At 41.6% G+C, this 25,692-nt stretch overlaps 1 protein-coding gene and 1 pseudogene across 25 annotated transcripts in view; one reads left to right on the top strand and one right to left on the bottom strand.

Moving 5' to 3' along the window:
- The window catches only part of SUGCT (succinyl-CoA:glutarate-CoA transferase), a 622,687-nt gene that overhangs the window by 247,639 nt on the left and 349,356 nt on the right, over nt 1-25,692 (bottom strand). Inside the window, exon 13 of one of the 25 annotated variants that reach the window (XR_006722002.2) lies at nt 4,935-5,135. The exons of the other annotated variants lie outside the window; for them this stretch is intronic. The gene's annotated coding sequence lies outside the window, so the exon portion shown is untranslated. The remainder of the gene's footprint in view (nt 1-4,934; nt 5,136-25,692) is intronic. 25 annotated transcript variants of the gene reach the window in all.
- Nucleotides 8,564-8,664, top strand: LOC123614682 (U6 spliceosomal RNA; annotated as a pseudogene).

Below are 25,692 nucleotides of genomic sequence, written 5' to 3'. Positions count from 1 at the left end.
TATGCATGGCCCATGTTCATCCCTGATTCTGTTTTTCTTTCTTTCTTTCTTTTTTTTTTTTTTTTTTGGTTAGTGGTTTTCTTATTTTTTTAAAAGCCGGCTCTGATCCCATCAATGTGTTTCTCAGGAAAACTGTAAACTGCTTATACATTCTCTTAAACATCACAGTGAAAAACAAGTACCCATTTATGTGACAGGGCAGGCAGAGGGCTCCACCTGAGCTGTCCTTGGCAAAGGCCCTTGGCCACGTGGGTGAAAATGCCAGCTTCGCTTTGGCACAGAGACCCATGTCATGTCACCCCACTAGAGCACCGGTGGACCCCAAAGGCAGGGCAGGGGGAGGAGTGATTCTGCTTCTTAACTTAGGACAAGGACCAGAAAGAACAGTGCAGCCTCTGGCTTCAGGTTATGTGCGTGCTACCAAGAATGATGAGCCCGTCAGCCATTGTCTCAAGCCCTCCCTCTCCCTAACACGGGCTCCTGTCCATCCGCCTCCTTCCCCCGACCCTGAGTTCACACCCACACACCTATATCCCACAGAGACTGCACCGAGACCGCCAACTGATTCCGTTCCGATTACTGAATGCTTACAACACAGAACAACTTTCACTGCTGTCGGAGGTCACAGGAGAGTCAAGAACCAGAGTTTGGTATCTCTGCATGTGATCACTTAGCCTTCCCAAGAACATTATCAGAAGTATGTGAGAACACACTTATCTCCATTATCCCTCTCTTGATTGTAACTGGGGTATAATCCCTGCAAAGCACATGCACGGTTCAAAAAGCCACGCTGTGAGTGTCAGGGGAAATCATATCATCGCATGTTGGCAAGCCAGAATATCACTATTACTAAACGCCCTTTCCAAAACAAAGTGGGGGTAAAAACCGCGGGAAGGGAGATTCGAACATCAAACAGGAGTGATGGGCTTATCGTCCTTGCGCTACATCACAGGGTGACCTCTGCAGACTGGAAATTGGGTTACATCAACAAACCTTTCACTTTAAAGTGTGAGATGAAAGAGTGCCTCCCCTAACTTTTTGCAGTATTACGGGCTCAGGTTTAAAGTAAGTATGCAGCCAGGTACCCGTGTCCCATTTCACTCTGGGATATTGACATGCATGTGAAAACCCAAGCCTTTGAAACTGAGCCTTTCATATTTCGAACAAAAACCCAAAACGCACTCTGCCGCAAAGACCTGAAGGAGAGAGGAGGTAAGATGATAAAGGGGAAGCCTTTACACACGGAACATTTCTGAATTCTCCTGCCACGGGCCGTAACTCGAGTCCGCTAATGCAGAGCTTCGTTCAGATAACTGACGTGCTTTGTTTGCTTTTCCTCGATACCAAGGCTCACCTGCCTTGTAAAGATTCCAAAAAGTCAGTGATGTGTTGCCAAAGCAAGGAAAATTATTTATTTAACGGAAGCAGCCTTCCTTAAGATCAATTCAATTGTAGTCCTCGAGCGCCACCCCACCCCACCCAACAGCAGGGAAGAGCTCACATATTAGACTCAAGCTTCGCTAACCCTTTGCCAATGATCTCTTTATGTTTTCCTACAATATTCCAAAAGGAAAATGTCTCTTCCCTGTCCTTTAAAATTTTAGTAGTATTGTATTTTTGACCTAGAGTTTAACGGTACTGAGCCGTATAGCTCATCCTCTGGTTTAATCAACAGGTACATATACAGGAAACAGAGGGCTACAGACAGAGGATGTCTCAACTTCCTATAAATTGTTTTAAGCAAGGTCCCAAATTCTACCCAGTCATCACCTTCAGGTTAAGGTACAGGAAGGGTTAAGGGTTACATCACAAAGGGCAGTTGAACTCCTTGTAAACAGGGATGAAAGGCGATCTGCTAAATATCTGATGATGTAAAACCGTAGTAAGACACAAAAATGCCCTAATATTTTTAAAACCTTGAAAACATCTCCAGCCCCAGGTCCTTCCTTGGCATCCAGCCAGGCTCTGGTCCCCTTTACCAGGAACAGAGCCTGGGGATGCATTACCCTTCCTAATTCTTCACAGTCTGCTTCATTTGGCAAAGGACCTAAACCTAACCACAACAGTTAAAAAGAAAGGCTTACATTCTACTATAAAATACACAAATCATGAAATGTATACAACTAACAAAAACAGCTTCAGTACTACTTGATGAGAGGAATTGTGTGTGTGTGTGTGTGTTGTTTTTTTTTAATTCAGCATTCCAGTAATGTGAAACCACTGTTTAAGGTAGAAAATCATTTTTCAATCTCAGGAAACATCGTTACTAGCTGCCAAAAGTCGATCCATATAATAAGAACTATTTGCTAATGCTGAACACCTGCACTTTTATAGATAGCCTCTCAGGACAGCTGGAGCTGACTCTTCGGGTCTACTGATACAGGAGCCAAGCGAAAACACAAAACTGCAGATAAGGATGCTCGCTGAATTAGCCATGCATGCATCCACACGAAGTCTAGTATATTTATTGGTGGACTCTGATAGCCATTAGACACAATAAAGAGCACACAAAATACGTCCGGGATAAGGATCCCAGCTGCTAGAAGCTTACATCTTGAGGTGGTAGGATACACAAATCAAAACACACTAAAGGTATAAACATATATTATGCTTATGGAAGCCATGTGTAAATATTTATCTCACTTCCCATGGTTAGTTTTAGCTTTGGGGGCTTCATTGTTTGATTTTTCTGACTTAGTGGGTTTAATGGGAAAAGACAGCCACCAGAAGTTGGAAGGAAGGGTTCATCAAGAAGGCGCAAGCATTGTTTTCTACTCCTCTGAAATGAAGAGTTTCCAGCAAGCATCTTAAGGAGAGTTTACACATTCTCACATACGTATTCAAACACAGGGAGGCTGACTCTTAACAGCTTTTCCACTGCAGTGGTCCCCTCTAACCAACCCAACAAGAACCAGAGAAAGAAGTTCTTAATATCATTACTACACATAATAAAAACATTTATTGAGCACCTACTGAGAGCCAGGAACTGAATGAAATCCTTCATAAACACTAACTTCAATGCTTACAGCATCTATGTCATGCTTCTTCTTTGGCCAGCGTTTAATTAGCACTGACTTTCTGCCAGGCATTGTACCGGAAACATAGCATTTAGTGCGGGAGACGTGGTCCTGCCCTCACAGGTTTCAGTCTAGCCAGGAAGACATACATCCAAGGAGTACTAACAAGTAAAACTTGCATTACTAACAAGCAGAATAGAACGCTAGGGAACACAAGCTAGACCTGGCCAAATAGAACAAATTCTGAAGACTGCACAAAAATACCTGCTGAAGAATCACATCCATCCCCCAAACTTTGTCATCCCACTCCTCACCCAATCCAATCTTGATATCTTGATATTCCTATTTAAAACAAGATATCACCCCATCAGTTTTCTTTGGTTGACTGTGATTCCAGCAGATTAGTAAGATGAGAGGGACTGGAAGAGCTCTTAAACGCAAATAAAAGATGACATACTTTTCTTCCCTTAGAAAAATTCCAAGTTTTTCTAATGCCCTCCTCTCTAGTACACATATCCTACCTCTGTCTTCAAAACACTTCATTACTCCCAGCCGTGACCCTTTAATCTCCATCACCCTTCCCCAAAGTTCTTTGCCATTCTAGGCCCTGCATCCCTACTCCATCCTTTCCCTAATGCACACTCCTCTCCCCTCCTCCCTCACTGACCCCTACAGCATCTTTGCACACTAGGATTGAACAACCTCCAAAGGCAGAAAGTACAAATCCATGTCATTCTCAGATCCTAGGGCCTTTTCTCACTCAGAGCAGAACTTTTCTGGAAGCAATCTAATGCAGCTTTCTCCACCTTGAGACATGTGCTTGGTCACTTTGGTCTTGAGATTTTTCAAAAGCAGACACAAGAAAAGTGCCAAGATTAGCACAAAGTACCAAATTATCCAGAACTCTTCAGTATGCACACGATGAATGATCACATGGGAGTGATCTATCTAGTTATGGCCTCTTCTCCTCTCTTCCACCAAGAAAGAATTTCAGAATGGAAGCAAGAATAATGTTCTTAAAAGGAAAACCTGGAATCTGTTCTAATTTTTTTGACTAAACCACTCTAAAATTTTACTTAACTAGTAGTGAGCAATTATCTACACTCAAAACACACCTCACAACCGAGGCATCGCGGTTATAAACCTGCCACCCAGAATAAGTGCAAGATGTTTGAAGACGATGGCTGACTACCTTGCCTTCTTCTAAAGGCAATTGACTCTCACTTTTAAGGGAATTTCCTGTTCAATAGAGATAAACTACTAAAACAGGGACCCACATGAGCTTTTCTGTGGCATGTTATCTGATGGCATGAATAGGTCTATAAAATTCAACACATATGTGCAAGGCTTTACCCCATAGCATTTTTTGAGAAGTTCAAGCAGCATCACCAGAGATAACAATACTGCTGTCAAATACTCCCAAATACTCTGAAAGAGTCAGAAGGAGAAACACCAGGATAGCAAGCCCAAAGCTGTTCTTTCCACATTGGCTGATTACGTTAAATTTTACATCTACTAAACTGTGCCTTTGAAAGAATCTTCCGATCAGTGTACCACGTTCGCAAAGGAGTACATTTAGTACTGTTAGCATAATAATCAGTTAGTTAGCAGGGGGATGTTATCAGTGTCATAAAACTATGGAAACCATGGAGGTAAATATATTTGAACATTTGTCGGGATCCTCAATTAGTGGCAAAACAGGAAGAAACCACGCTCTGGCATTCCTTATAAAGGACCATCACATAGAAATGGGGCTAGCCACTTTTCTAAGACTAGTGAGCCATGTTAGAGAATGAACACAAATATACCAGAAAGACATTTTTCTTTCTGGGAAAGGCCCAGGGTCTGAAGCCACACAAATGATCCCAGGGCTGAGTAACCCCACCATTCATTATTAAACACTTCTTTCTCTATTACCTTTCGGAGATGCTGGCTCCGCTGTCTCAGCCACACTCCTCCTCGATACCAGATATTGAATTCAAATGTTTCGGTGGAAGTTCCAGGTGTGGCAAGACCATAAAGGTTCTGGGTCTGCTGCTCCCTAGGTGGTCAGCCTGAACACACTTCTCACCAGGTCCCAGTGTAACTCTGTGAGTCATTGAGGGTATCTGCCTCTTCCTGCCCGTGATGAATAGAAAGAGGAAGCTGGGTTTAGAAACTGAAAATCTCCATTATAACTTCCCTTCTAGTGAGTTTTCCCTGGAGTGAAACAAAATTTCACTCATCAAACATAAATGGAAAACGTTTGCTCCATCAGTCATCCTTATGGTATAATTAGCTCCCCTGTTGGGTCGCTCAGCAAATAAAATTGGAAATAGCTTATTGCAAATTTTTCTAGACCTTATAGCCCAGTGCTAGCAAAAGTCAGCACTCCTTTCATTAGTAATATTTGCCTTTACCTTTACCTTTACCTTTGTGAAAGGTAATATGCCTTTACCTTTAGGAAATCCCTACTAAGACGGGGAAGAGTTAGGAATCCATATCTTGCATGAACACTTTTGGAACATACATGTATCGAGAAGGAATATTTTAAATACTTTAAGATGAAAATAGTTAGCCATTGATTAATCAGAATGTGTTGTGGTGGTAAAATATACGTAACATAAAATGTACCCTTTTAACCATTTTAAGTGTACAATTTGGCATTCACAATGATCTGCAACCACTACTGCTATCATTTCCAGAACTTTTTCACCATCCCAGAAAGAAACTGTACCCATTAAACAATAACTCTCCATTCTTCCCTGCCTCCAGCCCTGGTAACCTCTGTTTTGTCTCTCTCTGAGTTTGCCTACTCTATGCATAATGTACATACAAGGACCATAGGGTTTTAATGTCTGTAATTCTTTGAGAGTCTGATTGCTCTTCCCTTGAATATGGGTCTGCCTGAGCGACTCACTTCTAATGAACAGAATGAGGATAAAGTGGCCCTGGGTGACTTCAGCACTAGGTCACAAAGATGATACAGCTACCATTCCACCTGGCTTCCTCTCTCATAATTTTTCATTTATTCCTTTTCTTTCCTTCCTTCTTTCTTTCCTTCCTTTCTCTCTTTCTTTCTCTCTCCTTCTTTCTTCCTAAATATTTGATAAAACGTACTCAATTCTATTTCCCATTTCATTAACTATTGCCTCTACTGTATCAAATCTATTATTTACTTTCTTGATTAGACATTTTTTCAATTTTTAATCTATATGAAAAATTCACGTGTAAGACTTCTAATGGGTTCTTAGCTGCATTCATTAGTACTAGTTTCAATTTTTTTTTTTCACTTTTTACTCCTCTTACTGCTTAATTTGGATACTAGTTCCTTGTACTCTTTCAAAAATACATAAAATATTTTATTGAAATCATTTGACAAATGCTTGATTATTTCTAGCGTCTCAAATGTAATTTCTCCCACTTGTTGGATATTCTTGCTCTTCCATCGTCTTGAATTTCCACATAGTCTTAAATTTGGGCTTTGTGAATTCTTGTTGCCAATGAAATCTCGTTTGTTTGGGTTTTTTGTTTTGTTTTGTATTTATCTCTTTCTAAACTCACCTCCATAGAGTGTGGACAGTTTCACAATTGCCTCAGCCTGACCTGAGAGTCCACAGCTCAGAACTAGGTCTTATTCTAGGAGTCTGGGACACTGCCCAGCGAGGAGCCGACAGTTCCAGTCTGCATTGTGGCAAACGGACTCATTATTGGAAAATCCACCTCTCCCTGCCAGGTTGTTTCTAAATCAGCCTCTGACATCTGAGAGGGCACAGGCCGTTGTGACTCACCATGCTGGGTACACTTAGTTCCTCCCGGGGCTGGGACTACTGCTCCCACTTTCCAGTTTTAGAGCTGGGTACTTCAGCTCCTGCTCACCATGTGGATTTTCATTCTGTTTTTGTTCATTAGATAGTTTCATTTTAAATTCTGCTTTTAGTGAAACTCTACTTTAAAAAAAAAAAAAAAGTTTTTTTTTTTCAATTTTCCCTGTTCCAAGTGGATAGGGAGGTACACCCACTCTGCCATCTTGACCACAGAAGAAAAAACTCGAAATAAAAGGAATGCTTTCTTGTCCTCAATTTTGAAGGAAAATTTCTATAATTTTCATACTTAAAAATTTCGTCTTTATTATGAAGAGAAGGTAAAGTGAGCCGACAGCTGCATAAAATGATGTATTTGCTCTAATAAAGAGCTGATAATAATACTATGAAACAAGTGTTCTGGAGAATGCAGGGGCCTGAGGAATATTGGATTCGGTACTAGTACTGCCAAAAGAATGCAACTTTTAAACATATGAGTATATTTATGTACAAGCAGAAGGTATGCAGAAAATCACACATGTTACATCTTCAGATGGGAAATGGACTTTTTGCAAATCTTTGCAACTCTGTTTAGGAGCCTTTACATCTTTTAAATGACTGAATTTTGCTTTAGATTCAGAGCATCAACAAGCTCCCAGGCCAGTGAGAACCGGCTCTTCAGCTCTTCTAATGTTCAAAGACAAGTTCCGATTGCCTGAGTTTGCACCAAGCACCTGCTAAAAGGTACCGTTTTCCCAGCTGGAGGTGCAGATAACTTGACAGACACACTGACAATAGACTTCATATAAACACTTGTCTACATGTCGGCTCATTGCGAGCAAACTGTAATATGTTCAAAAACCCTGAATTGAGTCAGCCCATTTTAGGGTACGCTTGTCTTTCTGCAAACAGGTCAGTTTCTACATATGGTATGTACCATCTATAGAAAGTTTATTTTCTTAAAAAAAAAAAAAAAGGACAGATGCTCTTTAAATCCTTAATATTAAGTATTAAATAGATTTAAAAGAAAAAATGCAGATACTTTTGATTTTGACTTTATTAAAGCATGTCTATACAGGAACCCAGAGGCAAAGTTACTGAGTACCTTCACCAGGTGATATGAAGATGGAGTAAGGCACACACAATTGCTCCTCTAGCTGATTTTATAATATTTATAAATAGTTGTTTTATAATATGTGATGAAACCCTTCTACGTCAGTCTCTCTCTCTCTCTCTCTCTCTCTGTCTCTCTACCTCTGTCTCTGTCTCTCTCTGTCATGGTTTTTGAAGATATTCTCCTACAGATACACTTTTTTTTAATTAGCTGAAGAGAACTCTCTTTACAATGCAGGCTGTAGCCAGACTTGTGAACTATGCAGGTTACTGACAGTAACTTTGGTGTAATTTAGAAATACCGTCATCCTGAAATTTCAAGAGAATTCATAAGCTAGTCATTATTGCTTAATATTTCTACAGGAGAGATTCTAAATCTATTTTTTAAGGATGCAGAGAGAAATAAATCATATTTTCAAAAATGTATGTGTGGATGACACATAGTCAACTCTCCTCAAATGTTTTTTAAATGAATTAATATAATTTTACACACTCTGTGTGGGAACAACTATGTAACTTATTTTCCTTGTTGCTCAGGCATAGAAGGGCAAGAAAGTCAAAAGGAAGGAGGTGGTGGCACAGCTCCACAGTTCTTTTTCATGTCTGCCTAGTTTATCTTTATGCTGACGGAGGGTGACTAGGATGTGAAAAGTGAGATGTGGCACATATACTAAAATTGGAACGAAACCGAGAAAATAAGCATGACCCTCTGTAAGGATGACATGCAAATTTGTGAAGCGTTCCATATTTTTCTACATAGTGGAATATTACTCAGCCATAAAAAGAATAAAATGCCATTTTCAGCAACATGGATGGACCTAGAGGTTATCATACTAAGTGAAGTAAGTCAGACAAAGATGAATATTATATGATATCCCTTATATGTGTAATCTAAAAAAAAAGAAACAAATGAACTTATTTACAAACCAGAAAAAATAGATTCACAGACACAGAAAACAAACTTCTGGTTACCAAAGCAGGGATGGGGGAGGGACAAATTAGGAGTTTGGGATTGGCAGATACAAACTGTATATAAAACAGATAAGCAACAAGGACCTGTTGTATAGCAAAGGGAACTACATTCAATATCTTGTAATAACCTCTAATGGAAAGAATCTGAAAAAGAATTTATTATATATATATAGGTATGTATAACTGAATCACCTTGTTGTACACATGAAACTAACACAACACTATAAATCAACTCTATTTCAAATGAAGAAAAAGAAAGAAAGTTAAGTGTACAAGGATGAATGCCTGATCTGCAAAACCCATGACAACCACAGAACACTTAATATGCAGAAGATATTCAAATGACCAACAAGTACATGAAAAGGTACTCAACATCACTGGTTATTAGAGAAATGCAAATCAATCACAATGATAGATCACCTCACATCTGTTAGAATGACCATCATCAAAACAAAAACAAAAATAACCCCCAAAAAACAACAGATAACAAATGCTGGTGAGAATATGGGGGAAAGGGAACCCTTGTGCACTGTTTTTAGTAAACTGATATAATCACTACAGAAAACAGTATGGAAGTTCCTCAAAAAATTAAAAATAGAACTACCACATGATCCATCAATTCCACTTTGAGTATATATTCAAAAATAACAAAACCACTGTCCCAAAGATACTTGCACCCCCACATTCACTGCAGTATTATTTACAATAGCCAAGACATGAGAACTACCTAAGAGTCCATCAGTGAATAAGTGGATAAAGAACATGTCAATACTAAAAAGCAGGAAGTTCTGCCATTTGAGACAACATGGATGGAACTTGAAGGCGTTATGCTAAGTGAAACAAGCTAGACAGACAAAGACAAAGTAGGATCTCCCTTATATGTGGAATCTAAAAAACCAAACTTGTAGAAAAAGAGATCAGAGTTGGGGTTGCCAGGAGTGGGAGGTGGTGGATGAGGGTATTGGGTCAAGGTGGCAAAAGTCACAAACTTCCAACTATAAGATTGTATTTTTGAAAGTTGCTAAGACACTAGATCTTAAAAGTTCCCATTGCAAAGGAAAAAAAATAATTATGTGAGGTGATGGATGTTAACTAAACCTGTGGCAATCACTTCATGATATATATTTATATATGTATCAAATCGTTATGCTGTATACCTTAAACTAATATAATGTTGGATATTAATCAGTTCTCAATAAAACTGGGGAAAATTCAAAAAATAAAAAAAGGCTTTGCTATGATGCTGACCCACGGTCAAGAATGGAGTTGGACTTCCGTCCCAGGAGGAAAACAATTTCAGGCAAGGATGGGTCATCCTGAGCACTTCATGGTACCAAAATCATTCCACACATACTTCTACAAAGCATTGTACTAGGTCACTGGATACTGTGATGAAGGAAGTCCTCTTCTGTGGGGCTGGCATTCTAGTAAAATAGTCAGAAAGGGCTCTGGGCCTGTCAGCATATGTAGGCAGTAAATTCAGAGTTCAAAGAAAGAATCCAGTGACTTCAAAAACCACGCTGGGGTAAAAGCCAAAGGTGGGTGCAAATGCTGGGGTGACTCCAAGTTTTAAAAGAAAAGAATTGAAACCCATGTAGCAATAAGGCAGATCTCTATTTCCCTAGAGAAGAGACACGGCCTTGTCCCTGAGGAAGGGAATCTCAACTCAGTGGCCCTCTCCTATGTCTGTCACACTCTACCAGGGTGTGGAGATGGGGCTGGTCTTGGGTCTCAGGAGTGATGGACATCTACAAAAAGGATCTCACCCAAGAGACCTGTGGTATTACCTTCCTGATTACAAAAAAGAAAATGTCTAAAAACTAACCACTTCATCCCTGCCACAGTTGCCCAGATCTAAGTCAGGCCCTGTGTTTCACATCACAAAAGGGCTCCTTCAGCAACATGTAGGCCGACTGCTGATTTGGTTCTTTGATGAGTAAAAACAACCTCTTGAATGCTCAACTTGTAAAACTAAGTCTAAACAGCTGGTGACAGGGACAACAAACGTCCCACGGTAATCTTAACTCTCGACCAGGGTGTGCACGACGTTCAAAATCTGTAACATACGTACACAGCCAAAGTCAGGAAGGAAAGGTGTTATGAAATATAGATCAGGAGTGTGCCTGTTTGAAGGTTAAGTGGTTTCTTGTTACATAGAAATAGTGCTGAGAGAAACCCAGAGTCACTCAAAGTAAAGCTGTGTGATCCATCTATGTTACAACACAGGGCTCGTGATAACAAATACTGTTTCCTGTTTTTATCCCGTTAAACACGAGGTTATAAAGACAAGGAGGCAGTGGGGTGAAATAAAACGACTTTGGACTTTGGAGTCAGACAGATTTAGGTGTGAATGTCAAGTTAACCACTTACTAGATAACCTGGATCAAATTACACCACCTCTCTGGGCCTCAATGTTCTAATCTATAAAAGAGAGATATTAATAACTATCTCATAGGAGTTTCATATGAAATAAACGAGACTCTCCTCTCTCCTCCAACACACACCCACACCCACCCACACATCCACACATCCAGACCCCAAATAGTTAATCACTTCCCATCCTGTTAGCTCAGAATCTTGTCAGTACTCTATTACATAACTTTTAAAAGATTTGTTATAAATTTGGAACTCTTTGGAGACAGAACACATATCTCATTATCTTTCTGTCACAAGGATTCAGAGAGGTCTTAGCATAGAGTAGGTACTTTTAAAAAAAAATTTCTTTTTCGGCTTTGTTTTTCTAACATCCACTGTGTTCATGTCGCCAGAGCCCTCTTCTCTATTTAAGATACGAAATGAGAACAAGAGAAAGACAGGACTTAAGTTCCAAGATTACAGTTGTGCCTATGCAAAAGCTTTTTACTACAAGTGGTGTGACAGTAGGAGATCTGTTGTTTCCGGTTTCTGCTTGTCCTTGTCTTGTGGTTACTCTTCCCCTAAGAATTAGTATCTTGGTTCTCAGATATTGGGTCGAGCAATAGTGAACAGAAGGGCGGGGAGGGTGTAGCTCACTGGTAGAGCACGTGCTTAGCATGCATGAGGTCCTGGGTTCAAGCCCCCATATCTCCGTTAAGAAAATAAATAAATACATTTAGAATATGATGGCAAATGCGTGTATATTCATGTATGATCAAAAAATTGTGCTGTACACCAGAAATGGACACAACATTGTAAACTGACTATAACTCAAAAAACAAAAGAAATACTGAACAGATAGCAGATATTTTATCATGTGCATTGAAGACACAGCAGATAGAGAAGACAAAGATCTCCTTCCCCGTTTCCTGGGATCCAACACGGAGCAGGACTTCAGTGTGAGCTGACTGGTCGCTGGCATCAGAGGACTCCGGGTGTGAGCTAAGGAGTGGCCACTGGAGGAGCAAAGGGGAAGACGAGGTGAAGTGGGGGAGCTCTCGACAGTTCAGCAAGGAGAAGCGGGTCGGGGAAGTGCTGGCAAGCACAAAATGTAGGACTGAGCTGGCTCACTGAGAAGGAAGTTAGAGGTGTTCTTTGCCTAAGTGTAGGTTTAAATCGAAAAGCAGGAAGCTGGAAGTCAGGGGGACACAGGCAGGATACCCCTGAAACCTTTCTCCCCTGAAGCTGATAGTTTATTTCCCCCACTGTAACTGGCCTCAAAAATTTAGACATGTTTTTCTTCAAACTCTGTAGCTTCTCATTCTAAGCTCTGCAGTTTACACAGTGGAGCTCTGCTCGTGGATTGGCAGATCTTTCAAAGGACTGTGAATATTTTCCTCCCTTGATATGTTACATGTAAGGTCAACTTTATATTTGGATAAAATATAATCCAGATTCACAAGATTGATATTTCATGAGATGCATAATCTGACAGATAAGGAGTCTTTAGCTCTGATCCCTAGTTCTGAACCATAACTTTCCTGGCTCTTTCTCCAATAAAATAACTTGATTTTCCACTCAGTTAACAGACTATGTGACTGTGGACAACACACCCTCCCTTATCAAGGTCCTCCAAATTGACCCCTTTCTCCCACCACATGCCCATCCCCTATTCCAGCCACACAGGATCGATGGACGTCCACAAACATCATGTCCATAGAGCTTCAAAGTCTCTCTGCCTCTTGACAAAGTGAGTCTACCTTCAAGGCTATTCTCAAAGGTCTCAACCACTCTAACGACCCTCCGGAAGAGAAGAGAGAATCTTCTCTCTGCCCTTGGTTTATTACTTACTCTCTAATTGCCTTTTGTTTGTTTGTTTTTAGAGGGCAGGTAATTAGGTTTATTTATCTATCTACTTTAATGGAGGTACCGGGGATTGAACCCAGGACCTTGCACATGCTAGGCATGCCCTCTACCACTGAGCTAAACCCTCCCCGCATCACTTACTCTCTCTATGAGGGACATGTCCTGAAGGGTGGCACACAGGTTTCTTTTCTTTCTAGATAAATCTATCATTCACTGATTTAAACTACATAAATCACACTTAGTGAGCGTCAGGCTGTGTGCTTGGCTGGGCTTAAGCAAAGATGAAAAAGACCTAGTTCCTGCGCTTATGGAGACCACAGTTAGTAGAAGATGAGTAAACAGATGAGTAAATGGAAAATGAGAATATGAGGATGCAAGCCCTACGACACAGACACGCAAAGGATGCTAAGACAGGGTATGGAAGGAATGAGTGCCAGGCAGAGGAGTCTGGAAGAAAGGAGGAGGTGGTCCCAGGTGAGGACACCTGGGGTGGAGGGGGCAGTGAGCTGGCAACCCCTGGGAAATGGATGGAGAGCGCACACTCGGGGACCAGATGCATTTCAGTAGGGGCACAGCACAGGCGGTGAGAGGACAGCGAGGACAACAGAGGAGCAAGAGGAAGGCTTTAGGTTTTGTTCTGAAAAACTGAAAGCAGGTGACTCCATTCCACGGGTAGGTGGAGGCTGTAAGGGGGTGAGCAGAAACGGATGCTCTGAGGATGCTATAAAACGTGTGAGAAATGATGAAGGCCTAAAGGAGGCAGTGGTGGTGAGACTGAGGAAGGGAGGGCCAGTTCAGGGAAACTGCTTTCAAAGTTTTCTCTGTCTGTCTTACTGATGGGTTGAATGTGGGGGCTGAGAGCAAGCCGGATCAGGAACGGCCTCTTCATTTCTGTCCCGATTGCCTGTTATGGTTGAGATAGAGAAAGAAGGGCAGATTCAGTGGGTGAGAGAGGGAAAGATTCTGAGTTTAGTTTGGGACATGTTTGAGGTCCTATGGGGCACCCCAGGATGACAGAGGACTATGTGTGTCTGTCACAGAGTAGAGACAAAGGGACTGAAGACAAGAATACTGGAATTGCTGGCATATATGTAGTTGCTAAGCCGTTTAGAAGCACAAGAAGGACATACGGAATGAGAAGTAGGTTGTGTACGTTACGACAGTGATGGAAATCCACTAAGAGAGATTCAGAAGCCAGAATCCTAAACTTTGCCTTGCCACCGAGTTCCCAAGCTCTACCCTTTACCCTCAAACTCTCATCACAAACTCCTCAAGGAAATACACGCTCAGAGGTCAAAAACTAAGACCAGGTTGAAGTGTCTGCTTTCCCACTATAATGCTTCCCCACTGTACCCTCACCCCCGTAGGAAGCCCCTCGGTGAGTGAGACTGGACCATCCACACCCTAATACCAGAGGCAGATACAAGGATCTACAGCAGTGAAACTAGCAGGCTGCTTAGTCCATTTGCCCTGAACTGAAACACAAGTCTCAGGCCTCTGTATCTGACTCTCCAACGTCAAGGAAAACGGTGTCAAAGGAAAGGCAAACTGAGGTCAACCAGAGGACAGAGCAAGGGCTTTTGCCGTAGTCTAGAGCAAAGACTTCAATCCAGACACCAAGGTATTCTCAGGATAAGGTATTTTCCTGGCAGCCAAGGCTCCAAACCCATATTGCTCCCAGTTTCATGGGAGGAAGAGAGGGATTGTCTAAGGGTAATAATCAAGAGATAGATAGAGGGTGAGAGAATCCCCTGCACCTGGTTCCAATAAATGTCACTGCCCTTGATCCCACTTAATCAGCCCTCTTCCTCAGGGATGAACTTAGGAGTCAGAAGTTACTAAGACTTGCCAAGAGCTCCCATTGAACCCCAAAGGCCAAACAAAGGACTCTGACAAATACCTAAATTTTAGGGATGGACAAAACAAGGGGAAATTTAAGGAGGTGCCTGAGAAGGAAGACTAAAAGGGTAGAAAGAAAAGCAGAAGAGAGTGTGCATTTCTAGAAATTACAGGAGGGTAGAGTTTAGAAAGGGCAAGTAGTCAAGAGTGTAAAATGCAATTGGATATGACAACTAGCAGGGCTGTAAGTGGCCTCAGTGAAACTGGTTTCCAGTGGAGGAGAACAGGACCAGAACCCCTGACAGTGGTGTACAGGCATGCTCACGATTCTTATTCACGCTACGATCTGCATGGGTGAGAGCACGAATTGAGGATTCCACTTTTGCGTGACAGCTAGCCGGCAGTCCTTGGAACTGGCTAATGGCCAACTCACAACAGAATTCTCAGCTAAGGAAGAAGGTACCTCAATAACACGGTCTTTGCTTAGTTACTGCCCAGATGGCTCACTTGAGTATCTGACCAGCAGATGGTGAAGCATCACAAGAGTGTTCCAGTTTTCCATGAGCTGTGAACCTGTACATTCTCCTTCCTTGCTTACCATTTGGACAAATGTGGGTTAGTATTTCTTTTGGAGCTGGAGATGAATACACTTTTTATCTTAAACTTCACTGGAAAACGAAGATGAGAAGATAAAAGAATGCCTTGTAGGATGTCAGACTCAGTGTGTCCAAAACTGAACAAACACACACACACACACACGCACGCACGCACACACCAGCAGAGAGGCAGAAAGAGACAGAGAAAGAATGAATTACGCCATCTGTATTAGGTTAAAACAAAACCCCTACACTAAAGTTACACTAATATTAATATTTTGGGGTGATTTGAGTCCTCAATTCAAGCCCCAGCTGTGCCACTTACCAGCTATGGACCTTAGGCAAGTTACTTCATCTCTTCTGTTTTCATTTCCCTTTGTGGTGAAATGGGATGGTAACAATGATACCTAACTCATGGAATTGTAAGAGCTAAATACTAAGAACACATACACTTAAGGACAGCTATCTTTTTAATTCTGCATATGTGTGTTCTGTAATTTGCAGAGTAGGAAATAGATCTTGTACAATGGCAAAGAATTTTCTCTTAGAAGTTGGTCTTTCATTTTAAAAGTCTTTTCCATAGGGGAAATAATGAACTGAAATAGTAAGCAATTTGGGGATTAGATCAGAATTAAAATTTAAAATGGTGGTAGTTAACATCCAATCTCTTTGATGAGTATTCATTATTTTTTTAGAGGACTGAAACTGGTTGTATCTGTGGCTTCGGTATTCAGTTTCATTAAATAAAAGTTGTATAAATTAAAACAAGAACACATACATACAGCATGACTTCTGGTGCAAACTAAGGGCTCAATAAATGTTATCTACTCTAATTATTATGGCCCTTCAGAATTTGTGAGGGCCTCCAATTGATCATTATGGATCTCAAAACTAACTATAGCATATTTACTATTCAAGATCATTTGCATTCACAAAACACACATAACATAAACACCCATACATATGCATACACATATGTGTAACAAGACAGTTTCTCCAAAAAGGCAGTCTCCACATTATAAAGAGCTTCAAGCTAAAAATATATCAATAAGAATGTTCTTTGACCCTAGAAATGTTTCTTCCCCTTCACAGAAACAATGAGTATAATAAAGTACTCACAGAATTCTAGGACCCAAATTCTCTTTATGAAGGCTGACACTTAGGAAAATGTAATTAAATGAAGTGAAAATATTCAAGCTTCAAGGGAATTAGTGGATGCTGAGAATATACTGGCCCAAGAGCTGTTTTAGTTTCTAGTTAGCAAGAGACTGGAGAGTTAAAATTGGAGGGGCGGGGGGAATCCAAGACTAGGGTTCCAGGCAAGACTTAGTTCTTAGTTTCCACCAATCAGATGAACTTATGTGAAATGTTGATTTTGACTCATGAGTCACGTGGAGAGAGAAGCAGAGGGTGGGGCATGCTGGCTGCCAGAAGCTGGCTGGTTTCTGAATCTGGTTCTTCCTGGCTTAGCAGTCACTGCTGCTTTCCAGAGGGCAGCAGAGGAAGTGGACCTCTGGGAGCAACAGCTCCCTTATCATCAGCTTCCTACAGAGGTGGCAGTTTTCTTGACTGAGCACAGCAGAAAGGTTCTGGGAGCCTGTCTCTAGATCAGCCTTCCATTCCAGCTCTTCCAACAATTTTGAAGTCCTAGCCCACTGCATCAAATCTCTGTCTACTTAAACTAGCTATAACCGATTCTGCTGTCTGCAGTGGAATCCTCCCTGAACAAGAGAGACGAGCAGAGAAAATACAGCTTTGGACCAGGGTCCAGTCACTGCCTAGGCAAATCACACCTGCTGAGATCCCTGACTAAGAGTGATCTGTGCTAGTTCTCATTGTTGAACCCCGTCCACATCAGAGCCTGGTTAAACCCAAGGAAACTTGCAAACAATTTTCTATCAAGAAACCACATGGGATTGGGGAGGAGGGGAAAGGGAGAAGGTAGAAGAACAGAGATATTTCAGAGGTAGACAAGGAGTAATGTGTATGTATTGATGGTCTGTAATATAGTCACTTGAAAGGTAGGCACTATCTTCAATGGAAATACTCACGAAGAAGCTTTTGAAAAGCCATGCTTCTTGGATTCCATCCCAAGTTAACTCAATCAGAACCCAGTGGGGGAGGTGGGGGTGCACCTAGCAATCTGGCCATTGTGATGGGTAATGAGGTTTGAGGGCCAATGCCTTATGGTAAGTATGCTTCGACAGAGAGAGAACTTCAAAGCTGTTACTATGGTTCATTTTCAGAAACAATTTAGAAGCTGAAAGGAGGACAATCACTTTATCTTAGACACATGTTTCCTTTTAGCTTGCAGTTACTGATGTTAAGAAAGAGCAGGATTTGCTGTCAGATGAAATCTCTCCATTCAAGAAGATAGGAATTCTTGTGGGTGCCCCAGCCTGATCCTGAGAGCCCGAGGGCGACGGATGTGTCACCTGACAGCAGCCACCAATTTAAGGAGAAATTAATTGGTGTACTCTGGTGACCGGATCACATCTGCCTGATCAGTGGCTCTAGAGAAGCACAGTCTGGATGTTTTGCATTCATTGTTATTGAGAGAAGATATCTATCAAGTCATTGGGTTGGTACTAAGCACCCAGCCTCGCTGTGGTCAATGAGCCTTGCACTGGAATGAGCCCGTGTAAATGACAAAACACAGTCAATGTGGATAGACAAGTCACTCAGTGCAGTAACTGCTGAGAACAAACAAATCCGAAATCTAAAAGTCAGTAAACTGCTGCGTTCAAATGAAACTTAGTGGGTGTGAGTGCCGTGCTCACCCTCTGACACATGGAGAGGACTGGCCCACCACCAAGCCCTGCAGAGGACTTTCATCTCACGGGGCTGGAATCGCCCTCCTTTCTTGTCTACACGCTTTTCAGTCATCACCAAAAAATAGGAGCGGGCTAACAGGCCTCTTCTTCCTCTTGGCATTTAGAAATACCTCTCTTTTCATTTCTCATTAAAGAAAAATGTATATAAAGAGCTGAGGAAATCTGAAAAATAGAACATATGCATCACATCACCTTCCTTCCACTTCCAATTTGAAACCACTTGATATTTTAAACAAATACGAAGTAAATAGGCTGATAGGAGGATTTCAACTAGAAATATAAAGGGAAAGAAACTGATCCTTCTTGAGCATTTTCGGAATGCCAAGCACTGTGGTCAGGAGTAGGTATCGCTGTTCATGTTACACGGAACGCAGGCTAAGGGAAGATAAGCAACTGGCCATGGGACACACAAAGAATGCAGACCCAGGATGAGACCCGTGACTGTCTAGTCTCTTTCCCGACAAGCTCTCATTATTGTTAAAAAGGAAAAAAAAAAAAAAAGAATGTTTACTTAGCACATTTCATTTAGAAATACAGATATCTAAATATACAGTGAAGATGACTTGCAGATTAAGCTCGGTTCTTTACTGGAGACTGGAAAAAGCACATATTCCCAGAAGGGAGCTGAAAATAGTTGCATCCTTCAAACTCTGTGAGAGTCTCCCAGGAGGCAGGGAAATGCACAGACTCCGAGGGACTGCCCGAGGGGAGCAAAGATGCCCGGAGATGGACCGGAACGTTCAGGGAAAGAAGTGTTCTTCTGACCACTAGGTAGTTGAACAGCGTAATAGTGGAGTGAAGAGGCTGAATTGTCGGTGCCGGGCCCAAGCAGGCCCCATTACTTTCTCATTCTTGTGACCTCTGGGCAACTCTTCCATTAGTTAAAAGAAAACACAAATGTGTATTTCACAGAAATTCCAGTTAAATCAAAAATGTGAAGGGCTTAGCACAATGTCTGATGCTGGGGATCTATTTAATAATTTTTTAATCACTCTTAATATTAATTGTTCAGGAAAAAGACAGATTGTTTACCTACCCTTCACAAAGGCCCCTGACTCTTCTCCAGCAAGGGTGGACACTGGCCTCCAGTTTGGGGCCACTGATCAGCCTGGTTGTCCCTACAACAGAGCTGTACCATGTACATGTACTTGGGGAGGGTGAGGGGGGACTCAGCTCAACAGCTTACACCAGGGCTTCTCCTGGAGAGACAATTGTCTCTGTTTAGAAAAATATCCTAGTAAGTAGCTCGGGGTAGAAAAGATAAGGTTCTGGGAGACGTGATGAAGGAGGAGGCAGCAAACAAAGCCTGGCTGAAGAAATGCAGAGGGATTCTGAACTGTGGGATGGCATGAAAAAAAGAAGAGGGGAGGATGGGGGAGGAGGGGACGAGGGGCTGAGAGTAAGAGGGCCTGGACCTGGGCTGGCAGAGGAATGCAGCTAGAAAGAACTCCCTTGGTGGCAAAGTGGCCTAAGAACGTTTAAGAGCAAGGATGCCTAATATTCTCCTTAAATGTTTTGCTGGGATATAAACCTCTCCTGCTGCCTGTAAGTCTTCATTATGGAACAGTTCCACGTGGGAGTGAATCAGGGATGAAGCAGGGATGCTAGTTAAGGGAAAGAAGATGGAGTTCCCCTTGGGGTCAGCTTGGAGCACAGAGAACAAGGCAGCTGGGGGTGGATAAGATGCAGCGAGGTCAAGAGTTTACCAGGAAAAACTGCCCATGAGAATAGGTTCAGGAACGTGCAGAAATCTGGGGTATGGCATTGCAACCTTCCATGAGATATGAAATGGGGGATCGAGACAATTTTATTTAAATCTCAAAGGACAGGATGACCTCAGAGACAAGGGTGACCTCAGCTAACATCTGAGTCACATTAGCATTTCCAGATCAGGGAGGGGAAGATAAGCAAGCCCGACGATAAGTGGGATTGTAGACAGCAGTGATTTTCAAAGCTTGTTTGTATTTTACAGAGAAACTCTTTCTTCAAATAAAACATTACTTGGAAGTCCAGCGTGAAAACAAACACAAGATTATCTGTTCAGCTTGGTGTGTGTGTGCACATGCATGTGGGGTGTGTGTGTGTGCGTGTGTGTGTGTAAGAGAAAGAGAGGATAGCGGGGAGAGACAGTCATATGTACCTGCTTCCTCCACTGTCCGCTTTCCTCCCACCCACAGAGAAGTCCTTCTCATGATTGGGGTCTAACATCATGGTTTTAAAACCATGTATAAAGGCGCACCTGGCTATTTTTCAAAGAAGGAGCACAGGAGGTAAGCTCATAGGTCTCAAATCAGATTGCCTGCAACTCCTTATGTGAGTCTAGGCAAAATATCTTAACACTTCTTTGTTCTTTATACATCGACTGGGTCTGTAAAAGACCTCATAGGATTATTGTGAGGATTAAATGCAAAATTCATATGAAGAACGGTAAGAAGTAAAGTATTATAAAGGCACCGAGTAAATAATACATTGTAACCATTACTGTTACTTTGATGCACTTCTTTGCAAAAGAATAATAAACAGTTAATCAAACAATTCCAAGTTGGCAATTACCCAAAAGAGGTCTTGGTGAAGAGAGGAGAGGAAAAGGAAGTTCCTAGGGAGACACAGAGGGACGAGGGACTCTGGAGCAGCCTCAGACTGAGAGAAGAGTAAGGGAGGCACTGGGGGAAGGAAGGGTCTCCATCCCAGAAGAGTAACCACCAAGACCTTTCCAAGCCAGAAGGTGCCTAACCTAAGTTACTCCACTAACTGTTCAACTTAAGTCCATTTGACTGATTTACCATGAACCACATGGTACTCCTCTTAGCATTTTGGCCCAAGGACCCTTAATTATCATCAGCTGAAATGAACTAAGGTATCAAAACCCCCTGTCCAGTGGGACATGGTATCTTGAAACAGAAAGCAGAACAGAATACTGGTAGGAAACTATATATTCATAAGTCTACTGTTCTAGCCTTATTCTAAAATGAGGAGATCGCAATTATCAGGAATCCAAAAGTTCCCTACAAAATATAATTTCCTCTTATGCCATCCCACAAAATTCTTGACTACACACTGAGATGTGTGCGTGTGTGTTCCCAAAACTTAAAAGACTCATACTATCTGAGTAAATCATCTTCTAACAAAGTCCAAAAGCTAAAACAGTGCATGTTTTCTACCCCCCCCCAAAAAATTCTTGGAATTGTATTGCTTTTAATAAAATTTATTAACTTAATCATTTTCTATAAAAGGAGATGTTAAAAAGTAGAGGGAGTATAAAAATGATTTGTGGAGGCTCATAAAACAATAAATTGTACTTTGTAGAATGCAAGAAAATGGGAGAGAAATTTAGCTCTCTTCTCTTTCCAGTAGCCATGTGAAATCCAGGGCAGAGTCCAGCTCTGCACCGTTCACGCTGCCTGGGCAGTTTGGTTTTGTGGGGTATGCTAAGAGAGTCTGGACCCCTGGGGAGGGCTGAAATGGAGTAGCACTGCTGATGTGCTTTAGGAAAGAGAAGTAAGAAAGTAGCTTCAAGACTGGGAAAAGAGCCACAGTAAGACTCCGGAGTCCCTGGCACGGGGAGGTGGCAAATGGGGAAAGACAGTCAAATTCCTGAAGAATAATGAAGTGTAGCCTTCCCTCGTGGAACCAAGGAGTGGTTCCATATGTCTTTATTGGCAGGGAGATTTCTAGAAAATCCTGTTATCAAGCATCAGAGAGTTTGGATGGAGATCAAATGAATTGCCCAAGGTCACACGCTGTGTCAGGGCAGACCCAGAGTTAGAACTCATAGCCCTGAAGTTTCCAATCTATTGCTTGGCTCCCTAAACCACAAATGCTTGTCAAGGAAAAAAAAGTCTCCCTAGAGCTGAGGCAATACAGCTGGAGAATATTAACCCCAAGGTTTAAAACAGAGAGGATTTCACTGGATCACAGACCCATAACCTCCTTGGGTGGAGACACAGGGAACGCTGGAGGGCAAGGCTAGGGTGGAGGGTGGGTGGTGGCAGGAATGGCTAAGAAGACAAGGAAGCTAAACTAGTGATCGGATGCCCCACCCCAACAAACCATCATCCTTCAAACACACACACACACACACACACACACACACACTCCATTAAACGCTGCTGGTTGACAAAATTGAAAATACTTGTCTGAGAGAAGAATCATTGCTTTAGAATAAGTCATTGGTGTGTGTGCAAGAGTGTGTAGGAGTGTGTGTGTGTGAATGTGTGTGTGTGCATCTGTGTGTGTTTTCCTCAAAGCCAGAAAAGAGACCCCTATTAGGTCAATAAAGAGCTCTGATTAATTACAAGATAAAAACAAACGAAACAAAACATAAGGGCAGTTAAGTCTAAGATCATTGAAAAAAGTACCTTTCATCTTCTGGATGATCTCCTTGTATTTTTGGTCTTTAAGCCTTGGGTTTGTAACCTTTCTTGGCCATTAACTCCATTGAGAACTTGATTAAAGTTTATGGACCCATACTGACAAATTTAATATAAAAATTTCAGGAGTTCAAAGACTCCATAAGTCAAACTACCCGTGTATGAGAAGCCCTGTTGAGAGAGGCTCTGCAATGCTCAGCAGAAGATGTGAATGACATTGATTGGTCCATTGGTTTCCAAAAACCTGTCTGTGAGCCAGCAGCCTCATGATCACATAGGTCACTTGTTAAATATACAGAGATCTGAACATGGTCCTAATGAATCTGAATGTGGGGAGCTACAGGGGTAGGGCAGGTCCCACGGGAACCAGTATTTTAACAAATGTTCCAGATTATTCTGACAATCAGACTCGAGAACCCCTGCTTCGGGCAGCTGCTTAATGATGCTGTTAACTGCTTGGAAACTGAATGGGATAAAGGTAACAGGAGTTAGAAGAGGGGGAGGTGTAAGAATAGTGATCGTATCTTTTGATTCTGATTTGGGACCGATGGTCTAACAATGGCAAAAAAATATTTGCAATCTGGCCCATCCTAGGAAATCTGGGACATATGGTCATCATGATATAAGATGAAAAATGTCTGAGAAATCACTGCTTTCAAGATAAGATGACCAGATGGTCTACATTAAGACAGAAAGTTCCATCATTTGATTTCACATCCTGCATCTCTGATTTTCTCTTGCCTTCTCCTCAAGCAATCGAAGCACCCTCTTCCTTTTATCACCAGATTTCTCCAACTGCTCCAGATGTCAGGAAACCTCACTCTAGCCGCTTCTGATCAGCCTCAGGGCTGCTTCACAGGCCAAGAGCAGCCTTCCCTGCTCTCCTTTGCTTTCTAAGCAAAAGCCCCAGAGATTTAACCTAGTTCCTTCTCCTTAGGTAGCTACTTGCGCCCACTCTCCAGGGGAGACTCTGTCCTCTCACATGAGGATCAAGGGAGCAAAATGCAGCTTAGCATTGCCAGCTGACTCTAAGAGGGTTCGCACCAGCCCCTTTTTTCTCACTGATTGTTACAAGGAGAAAGGCAGGACAAATGGAAACAACCAACGTGGAAAAGCTCCCTCGTTGACAGTGTTCTTACTGTTGTATTCACTGGGCTATAACTGCTGACTTCTGTATGTATTTTCAAAATCTTGTTTCCCATATATTTCTTTTTATTTTTCTAATTGAAGTATAGTCAGTTACAATGTGTCAGTTTCTGGTGTACTGCACAATGTTCCAGTCCCCATGTATTTCTTAACCTGCTACAATAATATATATTATCATAATAAATAAACATAAAATACCTACTGCATATATAATATAAAGAAATACAATAAAATTGTCTTAGAAGATAGAATGAATAAAAAGTGCTAGTACATACTCATAGAATTGTTTTACTCACTATTTCAGAAGTAGCAAAAGAAACTGGTTTGACAATACAAAACAAACTCCTCACTACACTTAACCATGGAGGTTTGCCATACGATACCTGCTGAAAATTGCTGCTGAATTCAACCAAAAAAGATAAAAGACGAATAAGAGAAAGAGCTCACCGAGGCTAAGTCCACTTAAAATTAGAAGTTTCTCCTGGTGTTTTGCAACCTTACTCCGCTTGTTACTTAGCTAACAGTGAGTGAGGCAGTCCTGCAAATTCATGTGTGCAACCAATTTGAGATTGAAATGATCATTTTTATCATTATCATTACTATTACAGCCATTCATTATGTCTATGTTAAGTCTTGCAATCTATGTTACCTCACGTAATTTTTTTCAAAAATTTTGTGAAGTAGGTACCAGCTTCCCACATTTTAGAGAAATGGAAAAGGAGACCCAGAGAGGTTAAACATTTTGAGCAAAGTCACATAGATTAAGTCTGCTCGAACCAGTGTTGTGCGGGTAAATGTTTACCAACCAGCTCTCTGGGGTCAGGGGAGAGTTCCGATTTGTAATATTTGCTGAGTCCCATGGTGTAAATACTCTTCAGCAAGGGATTTCAAGCCGCCGAGGTGATGTCACTGAACACGACGGAGCTGGAGAAAGATGTGCACAGTCCCATCCTGTCAGCTAGGACATCAGCCCCAGCACACCACGGCCTGAATCCAGGCCAACCTCACTAGAAAAGTGGAATATTCATCCACTGCAGCATGCCTGTGATCACATGAGTTTGGAAACTGGACACCGGCCATGTCTCTATCCTGGTGGGACCAAACAATTTGTAGAAAACAGCATCTTTTTTTCATTCATTGAAAAGGTGAAATATAGAGAAAGCCACCAAATTATTCTGTTGTCATTGTGTAAAGTCAGAATCAAAACTGAAAACTCTCTGAAAGTGGAATTGGAAGAAATATAGCAAAGAAACATCATATGAAGTGGGATGAGGCTACTGATGGAAAATATCAGCATTCTTCCCATTTTTTTCAAAATCAAATGTTATAATCCAATAAAGGTCACACCACCCAGTCCTCAACTGTAACACCCAGGGTTATTTTTTTCTCTTTTTCTTTCATCTGTGCTACCACATTGTGCTAAAATCATTCAAATGTCTTTTACTGGTTACTTTCCAAAATGCCCTAATATTCGTCTTCTAGGGCAAAAGTTATAAACCAAGCCAGTGTCTACAATCCCTGTCTAACTCATGACTACTAATGAACGGGAAAGGAGAAAAGCGTATCTACATTTTGAAAGACGAGCCTAAGTCATTCATAAGTAATTTTGCCCGAAAGGAAGAGAGAGAGAGAGTGGTAGATGAAAAGGAAATCTCCAACATTTACTTTAAAACCAACCATCACCCTGGTGATACATCACAAATGAATTTTAGGGAGAGGGATTTTAAAAAGCCTTTGCTTGGCTGACAAAATCTGTGAGGTAAAAGGTAAGACTTCCTTTACATATGACTATAAAACTAAAA

This window comes from Camelus bactrianus, chromosome 7 (genome assembly GCF_048773025.1).
Source record: "Camelus bactrianus isolate YW-2024 breed Bactrian camel chromosome 7, ASM4877302v1, whole genome shotgun sequence".
Lineage (NCBI taxonomy): Eukaryota > Metazoa > Chordata > Mammalia > Artiodactyla > Camelidae > Camelus > Camelus bactrianus.
The sequence above is the reverse complement of the archived record's forward strand: the minus strand, read 5'-3'. Positions and strand labels throughout refer to the sequence as shown.